The sequence below is a fragment of the Lathamus discolor genome, chromosome 2 (assembly GCF_037157495.1).
Source record: "Lathamus discolor isolate bLatDis1 chromosome 2, bLatDis1.hap1, whole genome shotgun sequence".
Taxonomy (NCBI): domain Eukaryota; kingdom Metazoa; phylum Chordata; class Aves; order Psittaciformes; family Psittacidae; genus Lathamus; species Lathamus discolor.
Window position 1 is genome coordinate 33005179 of NC_088885.1, and position 7700 is coordinate 33012878.

Sequence of the window (7700 nt, forward strand, 5' to 3'; positions counted from 1 at the left end):
CTTGGTGTTCTTCACTAGGAAACAGATATTCTTGCGGGTTATAAAGTTCTCTGTCTCATGCAGCATTAAATTCTTCCACCTCATTTTATTGCAAACAAGTAGAAGGTGGAATCCACTCTTGCTAATTTGGAAAAGTCATGTCTGCTAATGCTGGCCAACAAACTCTCCTTTTGTAGAACTGGAAATGCATCTATATAGGAAACAGGACTACTGAGTTTATGAGAGTTTTGTCAGAGACCTACAGCTGAGACTCTAATTGGACAGAACTACATCTCACCCTAGTTGTGCTGACTGTGAAGTCTTTAGTGTTGCTTTATATCATTTTTTCCTCTGTTTCTTGGATCCAAGCGCCAGTGTCTAAAATGTCTTCACTTTTTGGCGTTTACTGCTCTAATTTGTACATTAATTGAACTCCCATGTATTTTCTGTGCAATGGATCAGACCTTGGGACATAGAGGGTTTTATACAGCTCAGAACCTGGTAGTAATTTTCCATGTAAACGGGAAAACACTGTGTCCTTCTAGAATGGAAAATGGCTTATGGAGAAGGAATGTTACCCGGTCTCTGTAGTACCTTGTGGAGAGATAAAAATCCTCTGTACTCTTATCTTTGAAGCACAGTCTTTAGTAAACTGAAGGAATTGTGAAGATTATGACACTTTATACAGAAGATACAGACACTATGCAGTTCCTGGAGTTCCCATGCAATCCCATATTCCACTGAAGCAGGCTTCAGTTTGAGTGTCTAGATAAGGGCTACAGTGAGGATTCCTCACACATGAGCATTCCTGCTTCAAAATTTAGCCTGACTTCACTCCTTCATCCTTGTCATCTCTCAAGTCCTGCATTTTTCAGCAGTTACCCCTATGTAAAGTGATAACACACCTTTGCTGTTCGCATGGGGAATGGAATGTGATCTACTGCTCCAACTTCCAACTATTAATTTTCAAATTGCTTTCAAATCTTTCGAAATTGTTATTTATGCTTTCTCTTCCCCCCACCCCCACCCCTCCCAAATCAGGAAATGTTGTACAATGTATTTCAGACATTTCTGGTGGCATCACTAAGTCATCCACATGTGAATGTTGTGCTTTTCAAAAGCATTGAGTTGAATTAGGACTGAACTAGTATTTTCTTTTTTTCACAAGGGTGCTCAAGGCTGACAATGACTGCTGCTGCTCAAAACCAGGACAGAAGGTAAAATTGGATTCCCAGGACCCCCTGGAATTGGTGAGCCAGGATTACCTGTAAGGCAGTGATATATACATTGGAAGTAAAAAGGTAATAAAATATGTCTTAATAAGTGTAACTGATTGGTAGCAGCTATATTGGCTACTGATTCCATAAACCACCTTGTACTCAGCCTGGTGCAGCCGAAGTGTGTTTGGCTATGCCAGTCCAATGTTGCAGCAATATTTGCATGTGGATTGCCCAAGCAGGAGAATAAAACCATATCCAAGCATATTCTGGGGAAATAAAAATTGCTTGATCCATGTGAGCAGTATTACAGTATCCAGTTTTCAGAAAGACATGGGGTTATATATAAATAGCTGGACAACTACTTGTCTGAGTTGAGGATAATCTTTAAAAATTGTTTAAAATCAAATCTCAGGAAGATGAACATCCAAGTGCTGAGACCTTTCTCAGCTCCTGTATGTAGTTTGGATTGTATCAAAAACAAAGACCCAAATCATATGCTTTTAGTTATATCTTTATCTTCCAAATTACAGATCTTTAGCAAGTTTTTTGCAATGTTGTGCTGGTGCTCATTGGCTACATTTCTTCCTGAAATCTATGAAGTTTATGGTTTTCTTGTGTATTTCATTAAAAATCTCAAAGAAATTTTGAAAGAAGACTGGAATGTGGGTGGATGTTAGATTCATTCTAAGTCACTTCATAGTTGTCAAAGACTATTTTTCTTACAAAAATAAATCATACAAACTTTTTGCTTACTCAAAATCATCTTTAAAAACAATTAGCTATAAATAATGAAAGATAGCAAAATTTTGTGGAAGAACAGAAACCATTACAATAATAATTATTTCTGCAAGTATATAAAGCAAAATTGGCATTCTCTAATTTTGCATGTTTAACCTGCCATTTACATGAAAAAAACAATGTTCAAATTAAGGATTTTCATTATGAAATAATGAAAATATATGAAATTACAGGGAAAAAAATCACAGTTGTAAATGTATTATAAATTAGTCTACGTGTTCATTATCTCTCAAGGGTACAATCTTTAGACATTACTTATGTAAATCACAGCATTTCAGCATTAGCTTGTTGTAATATAAATCCTCTAGTAATGGTTGTTACACTTCATTTTAATTGCCTGGGCTCAGCCGGCTGCGTATTTTTGCTTACCAGTGTCACAAGACTTGAAAATTAGACAAAATGTCAATAAAAGTGGAATTGCTGGTATAGTCTGAATATGTTTTTTTTTCCTTACAGGAGCCATGTGGCCCTGATGGTCTGCCAGGTGAGAAAGGTCTATCAATCAGGAGAGGACATTCAAGGCCAAAAGGTAGTTTTATGGAAACTACTTTTTTTTTTTAATATTGTGGGCCATATTTGTAGTAGTGTCTAAGTTATTTAAGATCATTGGTCATTTCACTGGTATAAAATAACAGCTGATGGATCTTGGTCTTCTGAATATCTCTTTGTGTTCAGAAACTCTACCAAGATAGCTACAAAAAAGTTGTACAGTCCCTTTAACATTAGTAAGTTAATGATTCTCCTGCTTATGTGTTAATAAATACCTTATTTTGGGAGCATTAATGAGAGAAGTCTTCTGAAAGACTACGTAGCTATTTGGGTTCTGTATTGGAGGAAAACACTCAGGAACTGTTTTCATTCTGCCTTACCATTTTAGAAAACTGAAAGATGAGTTGTATTAGTCTCTGTGGACAGTTACCTCATTAAGGGCGCTTGCTAGCTTAGTACATGTGAACATTCCCTTTTTAAAAACTATACACAAATAAGTGAATGATTCAGTCAGAACTGGCCTTTCCATCAAAATGTATCCCTCTTTCTTAGTGGCTTGAAGATTCTCTAGAGCCTTGAACTACTAAGCAAAGGAGATTTTTCTTCCTTTTATAGGAAAGATGTTAGTCATGTCCTTGCACCAGGTTCCAGACTGCTCTCTCTGACTAATGAACATATCATCACATTTACAAAATGTAGCTTCCTTCTTCCTGGTATTTCATTTTCTCCTTCTGAGGTCCTGTGTTAAACAACACAGTGAATGCAGATGAAGAATTTAATGAATTGTAACTGAATCACTTTTCTGTAATAATAGGAATTACTTTGACTGTTTTTCCTGTTTGTTTGTTAAGGAATATTTTTTTCCTCATTAACCACATTGTGATGACTAGTTTGTCTAGGATGGTGTTCTTCATAAATTCCCAAATACAATTACAATACTGTCATGTATGTCTAGGGTGAAAAAGGCTCTGAAGGTGCAGCTGGTCCTCCTGAACAGCCAGGTCAACAAATCCAAGGAGACAAGGTGAGGCACAGAGTATTTTTCTAATCATATCCCTAGTTAACTATATTTATAGTTAAATAAATGATGGATTATTCACATGTCACAACAATACAAAGGTATGTTTTACCTGGAATCTGAGGAACAATGTTCCTCTGTTCCATGCAGCTCCATAAGCTGCACCCACCTATGAAGGAGCTGAGCCTCTTAATGTTAAATGGAGGGGACATGACACTAAGGACTGTATTCGATGCAGGTGGGAGTATGAGGGAAGAAATTGACTTTTTCCTCCTAAATTTATTTCAGAAATACTGTATATAAAAATTTCAAATTTTATTTAAATATTCGTAAAGTGTAAAAAGCCCATTGAGTCATCTAATCCAATGGACCTGGAATAGGCAAAGGAACACTCTGACTTTTAAAATTTGTTAGCTTTTTGGCACCCAGTTCCCCAAAGAGGGATCCAGAACAATTTTAATTACCTTGGCTTGATGAAATTCTTTTTATAGGGTGAACAAGTCCAAGTAGGACCACAGGGCCCAGCAGGACCACCAGGAATAGGCAATACCGGAAGTCAGGTAAGACTACATTTTGGACATGTAATGAGCGTTTGTGTGTATTTTACTTTTTATACTGTATCGGAGCTCTGATTTTGATGTGAAGGCATTAAAAATCTCATGGTGATTTTTAATTTTAAAAAATATCTAACTAGTCTTTAGGGAAAGCTTGTAAATCCAAGTGATTCCAACTGATCTGAATGGTGTTAGACTTGAGAAAACAGAAAATTGGTCTAATCTGTATAATAATTTGCATGGGAGATAAATCAGATGCATTGCTTGGATGATGATGTATTACAGATAACAGTTCCGCAAGGTAAGAATCCATCACTTTTGGATTTCAAGCCCTTTGAAGCTTGAACACAGCCTTTAATAGTTGGATAGAGAAAACTGAAACACCCCAAAAGATTTTTTGGGGTTTGGTTTTTTTTTCCAGAAAGAAGGTGAGAGTTCGTGCTTCCACCATGCTATGAATCAGGGCTTAAATGCAGATACTGAGTCACTAACAGTAATTGTCATTACACTTGAATACATCAGTGAATTACAGAGGATAGAGACAAAGGAAAAATAAAACCGATATCTCCAAACTAAGCCTGAGCACAGACATGGAAATTGTTTTCTTTTGAAGATAAGATAAAATCATAATTAGCTGAAAGATGGAAACATGATGAATTTCAAATGTGGAAGAGTGTAATGTGCTAACTCATTTTACTTTGTAGGGTATACAGGGTCCCCAAGGAAACCCTGGGGTTAAAGAATCTAAAGGTTTTGGTCTGACAGGTCCAAAGGTAATGAGTCACGTATTATTTTTTTAAAATAGTACCAGCAAGAAACAACAAGCAATGTATGTTTGCCAGGCTTTTCAAGAGTCTGTTTAATGAGGTAAAAATGTAACTGTTGTTTGAGATAACAATTCACCTTTGAATCTTTGAGGGGAAACCACTCATGTTATCAGGGTGTTCCCCAGATGGAGCCTATGGCCTCTGCTTAGCATCAGCCCTTAACCTTTGTGAATGGGGATTTTAGGTTCTAAATAACGGCAAATTCATAAATGAAGCATCTTTTAGACATCAATTTAATTCGATGCCACATACACGTTGTGTTCAAGTAAAGCATTTAACCAAACAGCTATAAAACAGTGATGATTTTGAGACTTAAGGCCAGCGTCACCATGCTTTCAGCCTGTCCTTCAGCATCCTGTGGTCATCACAAGAACTAAAACCAAACATAGAAACACTAGAAGACAAAAAAGAGGATAAGTGCATTTAGCTGACACTGCAACGCAGAAGAAAGGAAAGTAGGAAGAGAACAGGAAAGTGGGGCTAACAATTACTGCTGTCCAAGCCTGGGCTGCTAGCAATGCAGTGTCAGGTGGACACTGTCAGGAGAGAAGGGGAATTGCTGAAATACTAAGGAAGGTAAGCAGAATAAACTGATGAACTGTAAAGCACAAATGTGCTTTGTAATCACCTTGATGTACAAAACGAAGACATTAGTCACTGTAGCAAGAGCAGGGAGAGATACAATAATTTTCTTCAGCATGTAAGTAGCTGTTACAGCAGCGTTTAATCTTAATGTAGGGAAAAATAAGCAGCTGTGAAACATGTTCTGTATGAGGACAGTTTTCCTAATCTGAAAAGTATTTTTAAAATCAAAATTGAAAAATGAAATTCCTATTTCTTTAACTGTTTCAGAACGACTGGAAGGAACAATCATGAGGGGAAAACTTTCTTTTAAGCAGAAGTTCTGATATTTATTTGGGCTCACTTTTCATTCAGTGACCAAAGAAATTTTGATTTGGTGGTATAAAGTCAAAAAAAAAATATTTTAAAACAAAAAGGAGGAAGTTGGAATGATTCACTGTCGTGGTTTAAACCCAACCACAAAGCTCTTTCACTCATTCCCACCCCCCCTTTTTTCCCCCCCCCCCTTTCTTTCCTTCCCACCCCCTGACCCTCCCCGCTCCCGGAGGGATGGGGAGGAGAATTGAGAGAATGTAACTCCCACGGGTTGAGATAAGAACAGCCCAGTAACTAAGGTATAACACAAATCACTACTGCTACCACCAAGGATAATAATGATAAGAGAAAATAACAAGAGAAGAGAATACGATACCACCGCTGAATGAGTTCGACCCCCCTGAAGAGAGACTGTGCCCTTCCAGGTAACTCCCAGTTACCTCCCTGGGCATGACGTGCTGTGGTATGGAATGCCTCTTTGGCTAGCTTGGGTCAGGTGTCCTGTCTCTGCTTCCTCCCGGCCTCCCCTCATCCCCGGCAGAGCATGAGACTCACAAAGTCCTTGGCCAGAATAAATATTACTTAGCAACAATTAAAAAAAATCGGTGTTATCAACTCTCTTCCCAGGCTGGAAGTCAAAACACAGAGCTTGCACCAGTTACTAAAAAGGAGCAAAACGGCCACTGGTAAACCCAGGACAGTATCCACCCCTTATTCCATACCATTCACGCCATGCTCAGATCCCACATTTTCAATATACCACCTCTCTTATATATATATGCATCCACATACACACACAGACAAAGAAAAACAAATCATTTTTAGTGCATGGACCAATCCCTAGGATGCTGTCGACTCCATTCGGTCCATGATGTCAGGTTCCATCCCTTGTAACAGTCTTTCAGGGCAGGAAAGGCTGTATGCAGTGTTGGATCGTTGCCTGCTGATGCTGATTGTTCCTTCGCTGCAGAACTTGTCTGGTTCTATCAGAATTCGTTCTCTGTTGGGGTGATGGTTGGAGGGAAGTCAGGGTCAGTCGCTGGTGACCTGAAGACATCTAATTGATGGGCTATAAAAGTATTACACAGCAGGCAACAGCATAGAATTAAGTTCATTGGCTGTTTTCTCCTAAAATCAAATTCCCTTCAGGTATACATCGGACTTCCCCATCTTCCCGCATTACCCACCAAGTATATCCGGGTCCCTGAGCAAAAGCAATCCCACGAGTGGGTTTGCCTTTACCTGAAGCAGGAATAACCCAGACTGTCTTCCCCAGCAAATTCTTCATGTGCACCACAGGAACTTTGTCCCCCTCTACAATATGTAAATGTTCTGACTGGGCTGGGCCAGCTCTGTTGGCCAATCCTCTGGTGTTGATCAACCAGGTGGCCTTTGGTAAGTGTGTATCCCAATGCTTGAAAGTTCCCCCACCCATTGCTCTCAGTGTGGTTTTTAACAGCCCATTGTACCGTTCAAGTTTCCCAGAGGCTGGTGCATGGCAGGGGATGTGATATACCCACTCAATGCCATGCTCTTTGGCCCAAGTGTCTATAATGTTACTCCGGAAATGAGTCTCATTGTCTGACTCAATTCTCTCTCGGGTGCCGTGTCGCCACAAAATCTGTTTCTCAAGGCCCAGGATAGTGTTCCGGGCAGTGGTATGGGGCACAGTGTATGTTTCAAGCCATCCAGTGGTTGCTTCCACCATAGTAAGCACATGGCGCTTGCCTTGGCAGGTTGGTGGGAGTGTGATATAGTCAATCTGCCAGGCCTCCCCATATTTGTACTTCAGCCATCGTCCTCCATACCAAAGAGGCTTTAACCATTTGGCTTGTTTAATTGCAGCACATGTTTCACACTCATGAATAACCTGGGCAATAGTGTCCATTGCTAAGTCCACCCCTCGGTCACGGGCCCG